Here is an 18,809-nt window from a genome sequence, read left to right on the forward strand (position 1 = left end):
CCTTTATGTTTGGTCACTAAGGGCAATTAAGGCCAATCCACCTAACCTGCACGTCTTTGGACTGTGGGAGGAAACCGGAGCACCCGGAGGAAACTTACGCAGACACAGGGAGAACGTGCAGACTCCACACAGACAGTGACCCAGCGGGGAATCGAACCTGGGACCCTGGCGCTGTGAAGCCACAGTGCTAGTCACTTGCGCTACCGTGCTGCCCGATTAATGTTCCTCAATCAGTTTCCTCAATTAATGTTCCAACATACTTGTTTCCAATATATCAACAATACTCATTCATGGGGTTTGTTGACCCAACAGAAGTGGCATTACACTACTGGATAGGTAAGGGTAAGCGGGGAAGGAGTACATTTGCTGGGAAATTACAGAAAGATGCATAACCTCTAGAGTAGTGATAATGGGGGTCTTTAATTATCCTAATCTCGAATGGGATAGTACTAGGTCAACAGTACAGAGAGGGAGAAGAGTTTCTGAAGTGTGGGCGAGTGCTCATATGGCACTGCCAGCAGGCCTGGGCCTGCGAGGGTGCCAAGCTGGCAATGCCAAGCTGGCATTTTTTGTGCGGCAGTGATGGGCTTGGCAGTGATGTGGCTGATGTGGGGGAGCCCAGCAACCATAGTGAGCTGGGGCTTTGTTCAGGGATTGCTTTGGGGGCTCAATGCCATTTTTAAAATGGCATCCCGATCTCCCTGCACTGAGGAGTTCTGGTGAGTGGAGCTCCGCAATACAGAAAATGGGGCTAGGTATGGCCTCGTCAGGAAGCTCTCTGCTGAATCCCCCGATATTCAGGTAAAGTCGCTGTAGTCCCAGATGACCATTGGCTGCTTTCCCCTTTCAGGGGGAGAGCTGACTGGTGGTGATTTAACCTGAGGATCACCACCCTTCATGCGAGGGGCAATGTTGAGTGGGCCTTCATGAATAACCTTAGCCGGTACGGGAATTGAACCCGCGCTGCTGGCTTTGCTCTGCATCGTGAATCAGTTGTCAAGCCAACTGAGCTAAACTGCCTGTAGAAGACTTTTGGAATCCCTGTTATATTGGTTCCCAGCCTCTTTTCACACTCTTCCTTTTCATTAGTACGACGAAGGTTAAGGGGTGACCTGATAGAGGTCTACAAGATTATGAGGGGCATGGATAGAGTGGATGAGCAGGCACTCTTTCCCAGGGTGGAGGGACCAGTCACGAGGGGGCATAGGTTTAAGGTCTGTGGGGCAAAGTTTAGAGGAGATGTGCGAGGCAGGGTTTTTACACAGAGGGTGGTGAGTGCCAGGAATTGTTTGCCAGCGCACGTTGTGGAAGCAGATACATTACCGGCGTTCAAAAGGCATGTTGGCAAACACATGGATCGGATGGGTACAGAGGGATACAGCACTAGGAAGTATTGAGGGTTTGGGCCAAAGGTGGTATCATGACCGGTAGGAGGACTGAAGGGAGAAGTGAAAAACACGGTCAGGAAAAATAATTTACAAAATTACGGTATAAAATCGGGATGGGCTAGGAAAAATAACACTCAGTAATTACTACAAATTCTGTTTTAACCTTCATGAGGAATTGGTATAATATGGCACATTGTGCTCATTCAGCAACTATCATGAAACTGAAAGATTTCTGTTTACCACGCATGATCGTATCAACGTCTGTGTGCCAGCATCTGGAGCAAACTGCAATCAGACCATCATAACTCATGGAGAACAAGGCCTATGTTTTTAGGATAGGTAATGAATGAGATACAAAAGTAAAGGTGATATCGAATACAAGCCAAAACTAGAACCCCAGAGTTAAATGAAAGCACTGGGTTTGTAAGAAACATTTTTACTTTCCTGAATAAAACTAGACATTTTACAAACTGTTGGAAAGATATGGGCTCATTTTGATTGTTACCAAGGGTGCAAATTTTACAGTCAACAAGGAGTAAAGGACATCCGTGGTTATCATGTGAGTCAGTCTAAAACTGCATAATGAGTATCCAATCCTCACTGGTGGTCTCTGTCCTGAAGTCATATATCATTGAAAGAGAGCAGGTGTTTATCTCAAGTCAGTAATGAGGGTTGTCGACTCGGAATTTTACTGTTTTGTTTGTTGTTATTTGAAGAGCAGGCACAGCATTGCAGAGAGAATGAGGGCATTCCTAAACAAACTCCTAACCACCTTCGCCAATAGCATGCAATTAATGATGTGTTACAATACTTCTTTCCAGCAAGGTTGAGTTCCAAAAACTAACTTGCAAAACTTAGTTGAAAAAGGCACCCAGCTCTGTGAACAGATTTGTTTCGCAAATTTTAATGGGTATTTACGCCAAATGTAAAATCTAACAGATTTGAAAACAGCATTTTGAAGGAAACATGCATGGAGTGTTGCAAGTCTTAAATTCTATTTTCATGCTTTTTGCATATTATTTGCACTCTGTCCCAGGAAAACCTATGTTAAAATTGTGTAAGTATAATTATTTACTCTGAAAGTGACTATTATTAATTAATGGAAAACAGAAAAAGCTCACTTTGTCTCTGGCAAAAGTCTTGTTATTAGCAACCAACACTGGCCACCAATAACTTATTTTTAGCATTCTGAATATTTTCAGAATTCAAAAGGTCATACTGAGCTGCTGAGATTATGGAAGAATGTTAAAAGAGAGAAAACCAAAGAAAACATCATGGTCCAAAAGGTTGCTGCTACTTTTTATTTTATTATAACTTCTGATTCACTGGAGAGGACAGAGAAAGATTTTACACACATGGACAAATTATGTGAGGTTTTAGCTCACTAATTTGGCATCTAGATAAATATCTATCATATCTAAAAGTGAATCACACTAAAGACAAGAAAAAAAAAATCAAGTCTTTTGTGACAAAAATACATATTTGAAACCACAAGGATAGTGCATAACACTTCAGGGCTTAATAAGAAAGGAAATGTCAAATAAATGGAAATGTTTATTGTGCAATGAAAATGCAATCTATAAAATGCTCCAAGTCACTTCTCATTAAATAAACGATCCAGGTACAGAGCTGACAGTTCAGTCAGGAGCAATGAGTAAGAGAAAAAAATGAAGCACTTTATGAGTAGACCTGCAGCAAAACGATCCAGTACAGGACAAGAATGAGTATTCCATGCAGTAAGATGGTATCATAGAACTGACATAGGCAAATTTCAAACTGTAAAATCACTACAATGATTAGTTATTTTAACACTGGTGTATTTTAGTTTGAGTTTTTCCTTTCTGATTAATCTTCATGGCTTCTTGCAGCTAATAGTGAGAACAAAATGGGCTGAATAGGTCTTCAATCCCCAAAAAGGAAATCTTTGATTGTGGGACAGATATGATATACGCATGCCTTTGAGGTGAGGGGATGAAGGTGATGTTCAAACTGTGTCATACAAGAGCACTGCTTTGATTATCTATACTCATGCTGCACGGATATCATAATTGACATAAACAGCCAATTTGTTTAGTCAATTCTCCACATGCTCGCCACAGGGGACATATTACCCCCCAGCTACTGTGCAGACAGAGAGTTTTACACAATTCAAACTACCTACACATCTCAACGGTTCACTACAATCAGTACAAACTGCAGTGTTTCCTTGACATGTGTCGCTCCAGTCCTTAAAAGGAATAATATTCGCCAGTCCAAGCTCATTAACAAATTAAGATTCGATAATTAGAAAATAATTTGTCAAATAAGTGTGTATATTAGAATGCGTAGATAATTTTTTTTAAATGTAAGAGCAGGTAGCACAGTGGCTACATTTCAAGAGCTGCAGTTTGTAATGTGAGTAGGCTGGAAGTTCCGTGGCTCACTGCATTGTTCTGCATGTAACTAGGAAACTGAGACAAACTGGACCAGTCCGGTTGATAGAATATCTTATCTTGTTTCCAAATCTCATGTTTTGCAAAGTGATCTTCAAGAATAAAAAATTGTTATCGGGGACATTTTCCAGCCCCAGTGCCAACTTAACTTCCGTTAGTTAATCATTTAATATATTCAGATTTCTGTACAAGACAGCAAATAGCAAACTGTCGGCAAATGGAAAGTGATACAGTCACTTCAAGGTAACAGGTCATATAAATAGCAATAGGAGTTTTCAATTTTTAAAATCTTTTATGAAGTCTATGTGAAATAGGTAAATTTGAAGGATCAAGCAAGTCAAAATCACTTGGAGCGAAGAAGGAAGAGAGGTGGCTTGATAGAGGTGTACAAGGTGATGAGAGGCATGGATAGAGTGGATAGCCAGAGAGTTTTCCCCAGGGTGGAAATGGCTGTCACGAGGGGACATAATCTTAAGGTGATTGGAGGAAGGAATGGGGAGATGTCAGAGATAGGTTCTTTACACAGAGAGTGGTGGGTGCGTGGAATGCACTGCCAGCGGAAGTGGTGGAGTCAGTCATTAGGGACATTTAAGCGACTCTTGGACAGGCACATGGACAGCAGTAAATTGAAGGGGTGTAGGTTAGGTTGATCTTAGATTAGGATAAATGGTCGGCACAACATCGTGGGCCGAGAGGCCTGTACTGTGCTTTACTGTTCTATGTTCTAAAATATTGGCTGTCAAAAATCAGTGGCAGACAAAACACATTTTGAAATAGCAAATAGAGACAGTGGTCAGGAGTGTAGCAGCTCAACCCTAGGTTAACAACTGATGAGGGGGACGTGCTACTTCATGCTGGGGTGTGGGAGCATTGCCCTGCTTCGCACTGCAGTGCAGCATGCGTACCATGATATGACGGTAAGGCTCAACACAGTGTCCACTGTAGAAAAGGATTGTCGTTGACACTTCTGTACTTTGGGAAACAGCGCAACTGTTCCATGCTCCTGGCTCCATTCAGTACAAAGAAGATGAAATAGATGTTTATGCTGACCAATGCATCAATAACTTGATTCCATTCATTTGTAAACAGATTGATGTGGGTTGGTTGCAAATGTTCTTGAAATTTGCTCCATGCTAAATTTGGACTTGCAAATATGATCAACAGCATCATCCGGCCATGCCAACCTGATGTTTGATTTCTCTGACAGTCCGAAAGGGTGAACTACTGTTAGTGGGGTATGTCACGTTTTGTGATTTTTAACCATTTTTCCACAGAAGGTATTCGTCAATGAGCCATATTTGAGTTTTAAAATTCTCTTACAGCCCGATGCTGCAGCTTCTGACTCAGTGGAGTTTGAATGTTAATGAGCCAGAGGTTTAAGATGGATAAACAAAACGGCCAGGGATATTTGGCAATTTGTAGTCTGGTTTCAGACTTCCTACAAATAAGCACATCTATTAATGTTGATATTTGTTTTCATAAGCAGCTTAGCAATTTGTACCCAGCAGTGTGTCATTAAAATGTTGTAAATTTGCTTACTGAAAGTTTACAGAAGTGGATATGAAGGCAACTGCAAAGCAGATGATCTCCAATTCAGATCTCAGGAGGCTACTTGATGCCACCACAATTCAAATATAGTATGATTAGGTATCAGACCATATGGCTGCACTCCTGGAGGTAAGATATGGGGATCATTTATGGCAGTAACCAATGTTGTAGCACCTATCTAAGACCAATTTGAAATTTATAACAAGCAACCCTCATCTCTAAGCTAGCAGGTGGTTGCCAGTTGGCACTGCGTTTGCAGTCACCTCCAGTTAGATACCAGGATGCCCCAAACTGAACAGTTGGTATTGTAGAAGACACTTTACAGATTCTACCTGCTTTAAGGATATTGCTATTTTGTAGAACAACAAAGTGTTTCTGTACAGTCAATTTGGGAATTATTGTTCAATTTCACAGACTTCTTTCACCCAAATCCTGCTAATGGTATTGATCTTGCTTGGTAGAAAATGCCACCGTTGAATCCTTACCACATCAACAATGCTTTTTAACAGCCATCCATTAAGTTCCCAATTATTGCTGAATTACAAAAATGAAAGCTTATGCCAATGTTATAGGCACACGTCAAATAGAATAATCGTAGTCACCTAGCAGACCTAGAAAAACAGATTTTCCATTTAGTAAACCCTACATCAACATCTATTTTCTCACAAAATCTGTGCTGAAATCTTCCCTGATTTTATTTAATTAATTCTCAGAATGAGGGCATCATTAGCAGGGCCACTTCAGTGGGCAGTTAACCATTAAGCACAGCAGGTTTTCTTTCCCAGTCAACCAATTTTCATAGCAATCTGACAACCCTGGAATCATTTTTAATGGTATCAGCTTTTAATTTTTAGACTTTTTAAACTAAATTCATATTCTCAAAGCTGTCATGGTGAAATGTGAATGAACCTTCATTGATTATAGTCCAGGCCTACGGATTATTAGTCACATAACATAACCAGACTGCCATATCCCTAATTAAGTAAATATATTGCATAATATGGCACTGCAACATATACTTCCCTTGGCTTGCTTTGTGCACTGAGTTGAAATGAAATGAAAATGAAATGAAAATCGCTTATTGTCACAAGTAGGCTTCAAATGAAGTTACAGTGAAAAGCCCCTAGTTGTCACATTCCGGTGCCTGTTCGGGGAGGCTGGTACGGGAATTGAACCATGCTGCTGGCCTGCCTTGGTCTGCTTTAAGAGCCAGTTCTTTAGCCCTGTGCCAGACCAGACCAGTGGACGGAAAAATAATAGCTTCTGTTTTTTAACAGAAACAAAAAAAATCAAGAATTGAAATCGAAAGAAATAAGGAAATTAACTTATGATAACAGCAATTCCAGAGTGCTGAAAGTATGAGAGGGGAAATAGAACAAAATAAGTCATGAGTTGGTGCAATGGGTCAAAACAATATCTTCATCTCTGCAACCTGATTCAAACTGAATTTAAAGTAATTTGATGGAAAGCTTGGGCCAGATATTGCTGTTGTGACTCCGGCTAAACCCTCGTTGGGAGGGAGTAATCAATTGGAGGATTTCTAACCACATTCCTATCCTCTGCTACTTTCAAGGGAGCAAGATAAGATTTGCTCAGGAATTCTAATGCCAGTGGCTCCATTCTCGGGGTTGGGGGGCACTGCTGGGCAAAATGAGTTGTTACATAGGTAGGTGGGGCAATCTTTCCCAATTTATGATTCCCACCTCAAAAGAGAAAGTCCAGCCGCTCATCTCGAATAGCATTAAAGGAGCTGGTAAATTATGAACCATACACAGTGTTGCAAGGAAAGGATGAGAATTTGTACCCAAGCCAAAATTACCAAAAGCACGCATTCAATTACACTCGGAAATGCGGAAGTAATCTGGCATCGGTTTTGGTTGAAAGAACTTTTCTTGAAACTCCTAGGATGATGTGGTTTGGAAATGTACAGCCATTTAGTTGTTTTGCTAGTAATAATATAAACTCTATCCAATCCAGTCAAGCGGCACGATTCTCCGGCCTCGTTACGCTCTCGCTCGAGCGAAACAAGGCCCGTTAATAGCGGGAGAGGCAGAAAACGAGAACTGCGCCAGGCGTCAAACAGTTTGCAATGCAACTGGTCCGCTCCCATAGGCAAAATCGGAATCTCGCCGTAGCATGGCGAGAAACCAATTCTTACCACTTAAGCCCTATTTCCATACAATTAACGTGAGCCACCCCATATCCAACAGCCTCCCATCATTCGGTGGCCTCCCTAGAAAGTGTCACGCTGACGACGATTAGTATTCCTTTGAAAAAGTGAACCTGGCGAAAGGGCTTCTGTGGGAAGTTGAGGAGGTGAATTGCCATCCTTGCTCTCAGGCAAAGAGCCCGGGGACGCTGGACTTGTCATCCCAGTGCTCAGCAGGGGGTGGGGGACTCCAGGTGTGGGTGGGGAACCGTCCGCAGGTGTGGGAAGCCATGGGAAGGTGGGGGCAACCGCGCGCAGCTCCACCATGCCAACTCCTGGATTGTGTGTACCCGTTCCGGGGGCAACTGTTGTCCCTGCCCACCTGCCCCACTGACTACCCATAACTACCACCGAATGCCGAGGCTGTCACTGTCACTGTCACTGGAGAGATGGGCCAAGGGTTCGGAGGTTGGCGGGCTTTGCGGAAGAAAGTGACAGAGGCTTCAAATTAGTTGTGCACAAAGGTGTTTATTGTGTTTTACTATTCCCCACCCTCCCGATGGTGCTGCCTCCTCCCCCCGCCCCATCACCCTTTACCTCCCGCTCCCCCACTGCCTCCCCACCTGCCCCGGTGCCCTCGGTGATCCTCGATGTGCTTTGCCCTCTAAGCTCCACCACTGTCTCAAGGTGTGTCCCCAGAATGCACATCTGAGGTAGAGGCAGCCAGCTGCTTACCACTACCGGTGGTCTTTGATGCCTCCTGCGGGCATCCTCTGGGGGGCTTTGTGGCCGGAGGGCTCTGGCTCACTTGTCGGTGGCGCATGCACAGCCCTGGCGGTTCCCCATGGTCTGCACCATCATGTCGATGCTCTTGGTGATGCTCCTCAGTGATTGGGCCATGCTCTGCAGCGTCTCGGCAATGCCCACCTGCGACTGAGATAAGCTCTGCAGCACCTCAAGGTCAGCCTGGTACTGGGGGACATCCCCCAGCGAGGCGGGCATTTTGCCGAGACCCTCAGCCAAGGCCATCACCGACTGCACGATGCCTTGGACACCTTCACTAATGGTGCCGATGCCGTGCACCAGGTTCTCCACTGAGGTTGCCACCCGAGCAGTGTTAGCCTCGGTGCCACACTGGCAACAGCTCCAGCGCCCATAGCCTCTGGGGCTCCTCCAAGCGGCTATTCATCTGCTGTAGTGACACTAACATCTCCCTCCCAAGGGTCCCGGCCACACCCTAATGTCTCTATCAGCTACGGGCTGATCTCATCCACAGCCTCGGGATCAGGCTGGGACCCAGCTGGGTCCAGGGATCCGGCAGACCTCCGACTGCTGTCTCGCCTGGGGGTTCCTGCCTCCACTTGATGTGCATCATCAGCAGTGTGATGCTCACCAGATTGTGCCCCAGAAGCTTGTTCACTAACATTTCCCACCGGGGTGTGCGTATCTGCGCTGGTGGGGATGACAGCTGTGACACGATTATTACGGTGGCATCCTCGGATCTCCTCCTCCGAGGTGGTCTCATGGGAGATTGGAGAGGGGGCCGCCAGGGATGGCCAGTGTCATTGGCTGGAGGACTTGCGGGAGAATGGACATATGGTCAGTAGAGGGATGGGTCATTCAGTAAGGCAATAAAAACTCACGTTTGGCAGGTGTCCCGGGTGGAGCCCGGTGATTCCTCACCTCTGCGGTGTCTGCCAGCCTTTGCGATGGTGACCGCTGTTCTCGGCCACCCCAGTCACTTCCAGGGCACGTTTCGCCACACCACCGCCAGTCTGGGCCCTTTCCCGATGGTTGTGAGAGATCTTTTCCTGTGGAGACACAGAGAGGGCATCATTAGGCACATGCATGGTTCACAGTGTGGGAGGGGTTGGTGTGAAGCAAGGGTTGGTTGGGGGGGTTGAAGGGAGAGGTGGGGAGGAGGGAGGGTTGGAGAATGTGGGGGGGTTGATGCTCACGTGGGGGTGGAAAGGTCTCGGCCGGGGGGAGGGGGGGGGGGGGAAGGGGTAGAGTTGGTGTCTACTCACCCGTGCTTCCCAGAGTAGGTTGTTGACCTTCTTCCTTCACTGGAGGCCAGTCCTCCTGGTCACACTCCCCGAGCTCACAGCTGCCGCTCCCTCATCCCAGGCAGCACTGGCTGCCTTGTGGCTGCCTCTCCGGGACTCTCGGAGAACAGGACATCCCTCCTGGCCTCCACAACGTCCTGCAGCCTCCCCAGGTCTGCATCCCCGAATCTTGGAACGGGTCTTCTTGGTGCCATTGTTGTGAGCTGGCTGGGGTTAGCTGAGCAAGTTCTGTTTGTTGCTTAAGTGCTGCTCAACCTTGTTAGGGGGTCCTGGAGACCATGGTGCTGGCGAATCAGCTGGCGAGCCTTCATTTGCGGCAAGAGGTCCGTGAGTCCTCGTTAAGTGGACCAATTAATGTTGAATAGCATTGCCAGCCTCACTGGGCCGAGAAGCTCGCAGCAATTCCCGCTCACTATAACACTTAAACAGCGAATCGTGCCCAAGAAGTCAACAACCATCAGACTAATATTTAACCCTGGAATGTTTTCAATAAACTAAATGATAAATCACTACTACTACTAAAGGGGTAACTCCCAGAATAATCTCCTGCTGAACTGGGCTGAAGAAACTTTGAGGGTCATATGTTTTAGGACCATGTTGCAAAGAAGGCTGTCAGACTTGTCCAGAAAGACCAGAAATAGTAGTCTGCAGCATGAATTAAGACACGTTGTCTGCGAATGCTGTGATACTAAGCTAATAAAATGACTCTTTGAGCAGATGACAGTTAGCAGTGGTTTGAAACCAGTCGATGAGAACCTTGCTTCACAGTCCAACCGAGCTCTTTTTCATTGGTGGAAGATCTCCCTTCCACTCCATAAAATCTCAGCGTAAATATTTTAGCAAAGTGACAATGCGCTGTGGCTGCAATTTTACAACAAATGCACCGCAGAGGTGTTGTAAAATTGCAGCCACAGCGCATTGTGAACTTAAAGAGGCCATGGACCTGAAACGTAAACTCTTGTTTCTCTCTCCATATTTGCTACCTGACCTGTTGAGTATTTCCAGCATTTCTAGTATTATTTCAAATTCCCGGCATCCACCGTATTTTACTTTTGTACTGGTAAATAAACATTCAAGATTGATGTTGCCGATACTGGTATGAGTGTACATGCTACAAGCAAAAGGTAATGAACCTGCAGAAGATGTCTGGCAATTCACTGATAATTTATTCATGTAAATAAATATACACAAATGCTGCAACATTTTTCAGCCTCTGTTAATGTAGTCAGAATCTTATATTAGACTTCCAGTTGCGGCTATGCCTAGGTAGGTCGCATGTTCGGCAGCTCCCGCCTGGAACGGACTTTTGGACTCTTCAGAGGGGCCCCAACGGCAATTGTTCGACGACTTCCACTGTGGGAAGGTGACAGCAAGGTCCCCCCGACATTATATCGATTGGACCAGGAGTGAAGCGGTTAAAAAAGTGATCCTGGTGCAGCGAAAAGTGCGAGGGAGGAAAAACAGGATGGTGGCGGGTGGAGACCAAGCAGCATGGGCGCAGTGGTCGCAGGAGCAGCAGGAGTTTCTTAAACACTGCTTTGAGGAGCTGAAAACCGAAATGCTGGCACCAATGAAGGCGGCAATTGAGAAGCTTGTGGAGACCCAGAAGGCCCAAGGGGCGGCGATCCGGGAGGTGCTGCAAAAAGCTTCGGAGAACGAGGACGAGATCTTGGGCCTGGCGGTGAAGGTGGAGGCGCACGAGGCGCTGCACAAGAGGTGGGCAAAAAAATTCGAGGACCTGGAGAATAGGTCGAGGAGAAAGAATCTTCGGATTCTGGGTCTCCCTGAAGGAGTGGAGGGGCCTGATGCCGGGGCATATATGAGCATGATGCTCAATTCGCTGATGGGCGTGGGTGCTTTCTAGAGGCCCCTGGAGCTGGATGGGGCTCATCGGGTCCTGGCAATGAGACCCAAAGCCAACAAGCCGCCAAGGGCTGTAGTGGTGAGGTTCCACTGCTTTATGGACAGAGAGTGTGTCCTGAGATGGGCCAAAAAAGAGCGGAGCAGCAGGTGGGAGAACACGGAGATCCGAATTTACCAGGACTGGAATGCGGAAGTGGCTAAGAAGAGGGCTGGTTTCAACCGGGCTAAGGCGGTGCTCCATCGGAAGGGGGTGAAGTTCGGGATGCTGCAGCCAGCGTGATTGTTGATCACGTTCCAAGATCAGCAACACTATTTTGAAACGCCTGATGAGGCATGGAACTTTATACAGACTGAAAAGTTGGACTCAAATTGAGGGTTTGTTGTGGGGGGATGTTTACTGTGTTTACCGCGTTTGGGAAATGTTCTTTTTGTTTGCGTGCTGGGTGGGGATGGGTGAATGGATTTGATGTGGGGGCTGTGGGAGAGTGTGGGCGTCGGTGTTGGAGGGGCAGGGCCCCGCGGAGGAAGAGGGGGGGGGTGGAGGCCCTGGGGTGGGGAGTTGGGGTAAGGCCGCAAAAAGGAGCTGTGCCAGAGGGGGCAGGGCCGGCTCAGGAACTGGGTTGCTGCTGCATTGGCCAAAAGGGAGCTGGAAGTAGGAGAGGTAGTCGGGGCGGGGGTTCGCTGCCGGGGGGACTGGAGGGTGCGGGAGGCGCGGGCACGTGGCTGGCCTAGAAAAGGAGATGGCTAGTCAGCGGGGGGGGGGGGGCGAGTAGCCCCCCCGATCCGGCTGATAACTTGGAAGGTGAGGGGCCTGAACGGGCTGGTCAAGAGGGCCCGGGTGTTCGCGCAGTTAAAGGGACTGAAGGCAGACGTGGTTATGCTCCAGGAGACACATCTGAAGGTGGCAGATCAGGTTAGGCTGAGAAAGGGATGGGTAGGGCAGGTCTTTCATTCAGGGCTGGATGCGAAGAACAGAGGGGTTGCAATACTGGTGGGGAAGCGGGTGTCGTTCGAGGCACTGAATATTGTAGTGGATAATAGAGGTCGATATGTGATGGTGAGTTGCAGGGGGTGCAGGTGGTACTGGTGAACGTATATGCCCCGAATTGGGATGATGTCGGATTTATGAAACGCATGCTGGGTCGGATTCCGGATCTGGAGGTAGGAAGCTTGATAATGGGGCGGGGGGGGGGGGGACTTCAACACGGTGCTGGACCCAGCACTGGACCGTTCTAGGTCCAGGACGGGTAAGAGGCCGGCTGCGGCCAAGGTGCTCAGGGGGTTTATGGACCAGATGGGGGGAGTGGATCCATGGAGGTTTGCCAGGCCGCTGGCCAGGGAATCTTTCATTTTGAGTAGGGCGCTAATCCCGAAAGTGGAGGGAACGGAATATTCGGCCATAGCCATCTCGGACCACGCCCCTCATTGGGTGGAGCTGGAGTTGGGGGAGGAGAGGGACCAGCGCCCGCTGTGGCGCCTCGATGTGGGACTGTTGGCGGATGAGGGGGTGTGCGGGCAGGTGCGGGGCTGTATTGAAAGATACTTGGAGGCCAACGACAACAGGGAGGTGCAGGTGGGGGTAGTCTGGGAGGCGTTGAAGGCGGTGGACAGGGATGAGCTAATCTCCATTAGGGCCCACAGGGAGAAGAGAGAGGGGAGGGAGAGGTTGGTGGGGAAGATTCTAAGGGTAGACAGGAGGTATGCAGAGGCCCCCGAGGAGGGGATACTTCGGGAGCGACAGAACCTCCAGACGGAATTCGACCTGTTGGCCACGGGGAAAGCAGAGGCACAGTGGAGGAAAGCGCAGGGGGCGACGTACGAGTATGGGGAGAAGGTGAGTCGGATGCTGGCACATCAGCTTCGTAAGAGGGATGCAGCGAGGGAGATTGGTGGAGTTAAGGATAGAGGGAGGAATACGGTGCGGAGTGCGGTGAGAACAAACGAGGTATTTAGGGACTTCTATGGGAATCTGTACAGGTCTGAGCCCCCAGCGGGGGAGGAGGGGATGCGACGATTCCTAGGTCAGCTGAGGTTCCCGAGGGTGGAGGAGGAGAAGGGCTGATTGGGCTGGAGGAGCTGGTTAAAGGATTGGGGAGCATGCAGGCGGGGAAGGCCCCGGGGCCGGATGGGTTCCCGGTTGAATTCTACAGGAAATACGTGGAACTGCTGGGCCTGTTGCTAGTGAGGACTTTTAATCAGGCGAGGGAGGAGGGGACCTTGCCCCCGACAATGTCCAGGTCGCTGATTTCTTTGATCTTGGAGCAGGACAAGGATCCATTGCAATGTGGGTCGTATAGACCGATCTCACTCCTCAATGTTGACGCTAAGTTGCTGGCGAAGGTGCTGGCTACGAGAATTGAGGACTGTGTCCCGGGGGTGTTCCGGTAGGCAACGAAACACAAATGTGGGGAGGCTCCTCAATGTGATTATGATGCCCTCGGTGGAGGGGGAAGCGGGGGTAGTGTCAGCTATGGACGCGGAGAAGGCCTTTGATCGGGTGGAGTGGGAGTATTTTTGGGAAGTGTTGCGGAGGTTTGGGTTCGGGGAGGGGTTCATCAGTTGGGTCAGGTTGCTATATAGAGCCCCAGTGGCGAGTGTGGCTACGAACCGGCGGAGGTAGGTGTACTTTCGGCTGTACCGGGGGACGAGGCAGGGGTGCCCCTTATCCCCCTTGTTGTTTGCACTGGCATTTGAGCCGTTAGCCATGGCACTGAGCGAGTCCAGAAAATGGAGGGGACTGGTCCGGGGGAACACCAGGTGTCGTTGTATGCCGTCGACCTGTTGTTGTATGTGGCGGATCCAGTGGAGGGGATGGCGGAGGTCATGCGGATCCTTAGGAGGTTTGGGGACTTTTCGGGGTATAAACTCAATGTGAGTGAGCTCTTTGTAATGCATTCAGGGGACCAGGGAAGGGGGATAGACGGCTACCGCTGAAGAGGGCGGAAAGGAGCTTTCGGTACCTCGGGATCCAAGGAGCTAGGAGTTGGGGGGCCCTGCACAAGCTCAATTTGACGCGGTTGGTGGAGCAGATGGAGGAGGATTGTAAAAGATGGGATATGCTGCCACTCTCACTAGCGGGTAGGGTGCAGTTGGTCAAAATGACGGTCCTCCCGAGGTTTCTCTTTGTGTTCCAGTGCCTTCCTATTATGATCCCCAAGGCCTTTTTCAAACGGGTAAGCAGGAGCATCATGGGATTTGTGTGGGCGAATAAGACCTCGAGGGTGAAGAGAGTGTTTCTGGAGCGTAGCAGCGACAGGGGGGGGGGGGGGTGCCGAATTTGTGTGGCTATTATTGGGCAGCCAATATGGCGATGATCCGTAAGTGGGTAATGGAGGGAGAGGGTGCGGCGTGGAAGAGGCTAGAGATGGCGTCCTGTGTGGGCACGAGCCTGAGGGCGCTGGCGACGGCGGCGCTGGCGACGGCACCGCTGCCGCTCTCGCCGACAAGGTACACCACGGGTCCGGTGGTGGCGGCGACGCTGAAGATCTGGGGGCAGTGGAGGCGACACAGGGGTGAGGTGGGAGCCTCGGTTTGGTCCCTGATTCGGGAGAATCATCGGTTCGTCCCGGGAAGGATGGATGGGGGTTTCGGAGCTGGCATCGGGCAGGGATTAGAAGAATGGAGGACCTGTTCATCGATGGGACGTTTGCGAGCCTAGGGGCGCTGGAGGAGAAGTTTGGGCTACCCCCGGGAAACACTTTCAGGGACATGCAAGTGAGGGCGTTTGTGAGGCGGCAGGTGAGGGAACTCCTGCTGCTTCCGGCACGTGAGATTCTGGACAGGGTGATTTCGGGTGTATGGGTTGGAGAAGGCAAGGTGTCAGCGATTTACCAGGAGCTGAAGGGAGAGGAGGAGGCCTCGGTGGAGGAGTTAAAGGGCAAGTGGGAGGAGGAGCTTGGGGAGGAGATAGATGAGGGTCTGTGGGCTGATGCCCTGAGTAGGGTTAATTCTTCCTCCTCTTGCGCCAGGCTCAGCCTAATACAGTTCAAAGTTACTCACAGAGCGCATATGACAGGGGCGAGGTTGAGTAGGTTCTTTGGGGTGGAGGACAGATGTGGGAGGTGTTCGGGGAGCCCAGCAAATCACGTCCATATGTTCTGGTCGTGCCCGGCGCTGGATGGGTTTTGGAGGGGTTTTACGAGGACTATGTCCAAGGTGGTGAATGCCCAAGTCAAGCCGAGCTGGGGATTGGCATTATTTGGGGTATCGGACGACCCGGGAGTGCAGGAGGCGAAAGAGGCTGGTATTCTGGCCTTTGCGTCCCTGGTAGCTCGGCGGAGGATTTTGCTATTGTGGAAAGATGCAAAGCCCCTTAGTGTGGAAGCCTGGATCAATTACATGGCAGGGTTCATCAAGCTGGAGAGGATAAAGTTTGCCTTGCGAGGGTCTGTGCAAGGGTTCCTCAGGCGGTGGCAACCGTTCCTAGACTATCTCGCGGAGCATTAGGAGGAGGTCAGCAGCAGCAGCAGCAGCAGCAGCCCAAGGGCAGGGGGGGAGGGTTCTTTTGGAATGGCGTTTGGGTGAAGGTGTTTTTTTCCCCCCTATTTGTGTTTTTAAATGTTATATGGGGGGGGGGTATTGTATATGGGGGAAATCCAATGTATAATTTCTGATTGTTCTGTTCTTGTTTCTTTCTTTTTGTTGGGGGGGGGGGTCTTGTTGAAAATTTGTTGAAAAATTTGAATAAATATATTTTAAAAAAAAGTCTTATATTATTCGAAAAGAGTTAGGGACTATATTGGTATGCACATGCATAAACGTATATTCAGAATGACACTACAGTCAGTGTACCAAACAAAAGAATGTATCATTTCAGAGCAAATACTGAGATTTGAAAAATACATTCAATATCATCTCCTGTATTGGTGTAAAAAAGTGTGACTATTTTGAACTTCTGAGAGCCGCAAGGCAGAACATGGTGGCAGCAGGTGCCTCGGACTAAAATTCAAGCATTATGGTGAAATAAATGCTAAATCAGATTGAGAAAAATAACCCAAATTAGTGCCAGAGAGATATAAATAAGTGAGTGAGTCATGCAAACACTTAATGACCACAGCAGCAGCTAGGCTCCAGCCCAGGCTGAATTGCAAGGCTGACAACATTGTGGGGCCTTTGAGAAGTTTAAACAAAGTGCAGATTAACATCCAGTAGTTTCTAGTGAAGAGGAAAAGATCAGCTTTTGTAGACAGGAGAGCGAGGTTTTGTAGCGGGAAAATAAATGACAATAAAAACCCAGACAACATGTTTGAGAAATTCAGCACAGATCTCTAGCCAAGGTCAAACTATCATTAATGTGAATTTCAGTTCATGAGTTAGGAACCAGCTGAGTTTGTTGTCAATTTCTTTATGAGTTTGAGAAATTAAGCCAGCAAGTTAAAATTCAGGGAACAAATGAAAGGCTAGTGAATCAGCTCATTTGAGGCGCTGCGTACCCTGATGTACAAAAAACTGTGATTGAAAAGGATAAGCTCACAATATCACAGGCGTTAAACACTCCCAGAGCACAAAAGACTACGAGTAGACAGATGAAGGTGCTGAACTACCCAAATGGCTAGCCTTCAGCTAAGTCAAGGGAAAGGCAGGGTGGATGTAGTGGAACAGCAACAAAAGAATGCACACTTGGCAGAGAGAAAGATGTGCAAGAGCTGTAGATGACTGCGAGTTCACAGGCAGAAAGTGATGTATCCAGAATACCACATCACTTACTGCTGCAGTACAGTCAGTACAATAAATGTACAAATTGGGGGCTGGTTTAGCTCAGTTGGCTGGGCAGCTAGTTTGTAATGCAGAGTGATGCTAATGTGGGTTCAATTCCCGTACCGGTTGGGGTTATTCATGAAGGCCATGACTTCTCAACCTTGCCCCTCACCTGAAGTGTGGTGACCCTCAGGTTAAACCACCACCAGTCAACTCTTGCCCTCAAAGGAGAAAGTAGCCTATGGTCACCTGGGACTATGGCAACTTTATTTTACAATAAAAGCAACAATGTATCATTTTGCAGCATATTGTGAGATCTGAAAAATCACATTTGATCTGTCTAAAATAGTTATTTCAGATTATTTCAAACGTCCAGGAACCATAAGACATAATGCAGATATTATGATAAACATTGTGCGATATTTTAAAGGATAGGTTTGCAGACCATGAAGGTACAAACAAGTGCTTTATTGGAAAGGGGTTTACAGGCTGTTAGGATAGACTGCCCATTTACCTGATGATGTCATAAATACAACAACACTCTTAAGGTGGTCTTGTTCTAACTATGAACAAACATGAATACACAACACATGGGTTGTTGCTGACATACTCTGTCGTCAAGAGAGAACGAAGAATGAAGCACAGTATCTTCTGTGTTGGTTCTGACAACACTACTGCGAGCAGGACATTGCAAAAGGAAAATCATACATCAAGCAACATAGCAAAGCAGTTGTTTAAACCGATTACTTTAATTACACAATGCCAATTGCACTTGGCAGTGTAGAAGCAGCAGATCAGTTTCTAAGAGTGAAGTAATAGCACAGTTTCATGGCTAAGATTGCACAGCTAACAAACTGGAGAGGCAGAACTGCTGTGGGATCATCTACAACTAGTCATGAGCTAAAGGGCACTTTTCTTTCGTAAAGGTCACTTGCTAGCTCTACTCCTACAAGCATCCCACAATATAGATAAGGCTGCAACTTCACCTACATGGTGTGCTCGGGGAACAACCATAAAATTGGTACCAGTTCTAAACATGCAGTGTGGGACACATTTAGTTCTGATTTATAGAATGCATTCAGTCAAAATTGCTGCACAACAGCTTCCTTGTTCAACCATTTGCTGCATTCACCTGCTCCCATCTATAATTCCAGCCTGACTCACCACCTCGCAGTCATTTGGTAAGATGGCTGACTCATTGGTAAACAGCTAGCAACAAAAAAAGCCACAAAGTGGGTAGTAGGTAAATGTCTCTTCTGTAGTAAGCATGCGCAGATCACTCGCAGCTGCTGTGTAAACCCCAAGTAAATAGATCTACCGAAGAGATGAGAAGTTTTAGAACCCATCTGTGTCATGAAAAGGTCGGCTTCCACAACGCCCCCAGATATTGCGAACCACAGAACACCAACGCTTAAAAGTTTCACGGTGCAAAATATTGCTGAAAACTGGGCTTGTCTGGTATATTTCTAGATTATGTGTTTTATCTCTACATTGAAAAATAATCACCAAAGAACGATGCATACTGAGAAATAGATGGCTGCAAGATTTCAAACGGTGCAATGTTTCTGCATAAAAACATCTCTCAAGAAAATTCAGCATGTTTTGAAGCAGTGAACATTCCAGAATGGCTGACAATATAATATTTTGTTTCATGTTTTATTTCACA

General features: G+C 47.8%; 1 protein-coding gene across 9 annotated transcripts in view; it reads right to left on the bottom strand.

The window, feature by feature from the left end:
• The window catches only part of LOC140429586 (guanine nucleotide-binding protein G(I)/G(S)/G(O) subunit gamma-7), a 336,292-nt gene that overhangs the window by 191,485 nt on the left and 125,998 nt on the right, over window positions 1–18,809 (bottom strand). The window contains exon 1 of one of the 9 annotated variants that reach the window (XM_072516797.1): window positions 9,201–9,235. The exons of the other annotated variants lie outside the window; for them this stretch is intronic. The gene's annotated coding sequence lies outside the window, so the exon portion shown is untranslated. Of the gene's footprint in view, window positions 1–9,200; window positions 9,236–18,809 lie in introns of those variants that run through there. 9 annotated transcript variants of the gene reach the window in all.

Source organism: Scyliorhinus torazame, chromosome 9, assembly GCF_047496885.1.
Source record: "Scyliorhinus torazame isolate Kashiwa2021f chromosome 9, sScyTor2.1, whole genome shotgun sequence".
Taxonomy (NCBI): domain Eukaryota; kingdom Metazoa; phylum Chordata; class Chondrichthyes; order Carcharhiniformes; family Scyliorhinidae; genus Scyliorhinus; species Scyliorhinus torazame.